The sequence below is a fragment of the Ursus americanus genome, chromosome 9 (assembly GCF_024610735.1).
Source record: "Ursus americanus isolate L20-20 chromosome 9, mUrsAme1.1.p, whole genome shotgun sequence".
NCBI lineage: Eukaryota > Metazoa > Chordata > Mammalia > Carnivora > Ursidae > Ursus > Ursus americanus.
In genome coordinates, this window is record NC_142135.1 from 33,437,267 (window position 1) to 33,439,941 (window position 2,675).

Sequence of the window (2,675 nt, forward strand, 5' to 3'; positions counted from 1 at the left end):
GAGCATTGACTGCTGAGTCTTGTTGCGAGGATTATCGTGTTAACAGTCGTCAAAGACTGGAAGTTGTCTTGGCCCATGGCCGACACCATGTAGTAGCTATCATTATTGTTACTATTATGAATATTCTCTCTCCCTTTCCTTTCGTCCCACATCCCCAGTCCGATGTTTATCAACCCACTGTCCCCCCGAAGCCTTGGCTGGCTAGCTGAGCAGAGCCCTCCTCAGAGGTTGGTGTGTGTGGAGGGGGTGGGGGTAGGGGGGTTGACTGGAAAGCTGCAGACGCTCCCAAGGCAATGAACCTGCCCTGGATGTTTGAGAAGGTGTGGGGACCCCACAGATGATCCTGAGGTGGAAAGGAGTGCCGGCCTCCACTACACTGGCACAGACGAGGGGCCTGGTGCCTGCCCGGGAGATGGGTCTCCCTGCCATGAGAGAGAACTTCTACTTTAGGTCCAGTCTAGTTTAGAGGAAAACTCATCAGGCAGAAGCCTGCTGAGTGTGACCAAATGAAGGTGGCAATCAAGCCACTCATGCAACAGGACTCACGTGGGTTGACTGGTGACTTCCCAAAAGGTGTGTCCAAGTCCTAATGCCCCAAACCTGTGAGTATGACCTTATTTTGAGAAAGGATCTTTGTGGATGTAATTAGGAATCCTCAGACGAGAGCATCTTGGATTATCCAGGGGTGTACTAAGTCCAATGACAAATGCCCTTTGAGCAAAAGAGAAGAATTCATAGACACAGACAAGAAGACTGTGTGGGAGCAGTGACAGAGACTGGAGTGATGCAGCTGCAAGCCAAAGAAAGCCTGGAGCCACCAGAAGCTGGAAGAGGTCAGGAAGGAAAACTCTGGAGAGAGTGAAGCCCTACTGACACCCTGACTTTGAACTTCTGTGAGAGAAAATGTTTCTGTTGTTTTAAGCCACCCAGTTTGTGGTAATTTGTTACTACAGCTCTAGGACACTAATACAGAGGCCAACTGCAAAACGCCTTCAGAAGGGAAAAGATAACAAGACATGGTCTGAAGTGGGAAAGACAGAAGTGAAACTCAAAATATCAACGAAGGACTTTTATCAAGGTGGCTGCATATGGTGGTGCAGGTTGTGCACTGCCCAACAGTGGGGGTGCCATTTACAACATGGTTGTAGTTTGAATATTTATTGCTCTCTTGCTCCTGCAAGGGTCAGTGAGGTGTCTTGAGAAAGGGGTACCTTTTTCTAAGTCACACAAAGGCACCCTACGGCCTTGTTTGATTTTGACAAGAAAATCTAGAGAGCATTATATATCTGCACCATCCACTACAGTAGCCAATAGTCACATGTGGCTCTCGAGCACCTAGAATGTGGCGTGCAACTGAGAGCTGAATTTTAAAATTTATTTAATTTTGATTAATGTGAATTTATTTATTTTTATTTTTATTATTTTTTAACACGTAAGCTCTGTTTATTCAACAGCAGCTTTGAAAAAGGAATCCTTGACACAGTGAGAGGATGTATTTCTCCATTTCCACTTCACTCCTTTCCCACACGTTTCTGTTCTTCACAGGCTAAAGCCTGATGCAAAAAAGGTGACTGTCTTAGATGTACTTATACACGACCTTGGAGGGCATAGTCTGGAGGTGCAGACGGACCGGGACATTTGTAGAAGTGGGACAGCAGAGTCTCACTGTAGCCCACCAGGAAGTGAAACTTGTGTGCAGGCAGCTGCCTCAGGACCGGGGCACAGATCTCCAACTGGTTAGTGCGGCGGTTTAGGATCATCTGGTCGGCCGGACACCGTGGGAAGGTGCCCAGCATGAACTTTCCAAGGAAAACATCCTCCACTGTTGGCTCTGCCGCATGGTTCTCCCCATCCAGGTTACCTGTGTGCCGCGACAGCCAGCCCTTGCGATGGGCAATGTAGTGCGGCCCGTGCGCCTCCTCGTAGGTCCCCGGCTTGTCCCCCTTGCCCACTCTGACTCGGGCCGCCCAGTTCTTGGCTCAGACCGCGGATGTGTGCAGCGTGCACCAGGAGCACAGCAGCTCTCGGCTCCAAGATGGCACCCGGGACCCGAGCCCCTGACAGCACACAGGCGCCGCCATCTTGGGCCCAGCGCAGCGCGCCCGATTAATGTGAATTTAGCTGGGCACATGTTGCTGACAGCTACCACATTGGACACACAGCTCTAGGACATGAAACTGGAAACTCAGCACTGCTTGATGCAGAATTTGATCACCAAACACATGGCCACTATCCACTGATATTGTTCAGCGGCCCCTCCACAACCACACTCCTTGTTGAATAGGGTGAGGGTGTCAAACAGGGACCAAGGGAGTGGTGGAGGGGGTGGAAGGCATTAAGGCATGCTGGAGAGTAGGAGGAAGGCCCAGCCCTGGTTGGGTGCAAGGACCCAACAGCAAAAGGAGAGGGAGAGAAAGGGTTGCCTGAGGAGGTAAGAGTCACCTCTCCAATTTGCTGGTTCCCCATATCCCTTAGTAACCATTCATGAATCTGTCAGTCATGAAGTAAGCTAAGCTCTTGAACCTATTTTTGTTTTCAACCCTCAATTTGGGATAATGAACTTTTTTTTTTTTTTAAGTTTTTATTTACTCTACACCCAGTGTGGGGCTTGGACTCACAACCCTGAGATCAAGAGTTGCATGCTCTTCCGACTGAGCCAGACAGACGCCCCAGGG

General features: G+C 49.7%; 1 pseudogene; it reads right to left on the bottom strand.

Annotated features, from left to right (window-relative positions):
* Nucleotides 1-1,576: 1,576 nt before the first annotated feature.
* Nucleotides 1,577-2,081, bottom strand: LOC123797819 (small ribosomal subunit protein uS3m pseudogene; annotated as a pseudogene).
* Nucleotides 2,082-2,675: the final 594 nt, after the last annotated feature.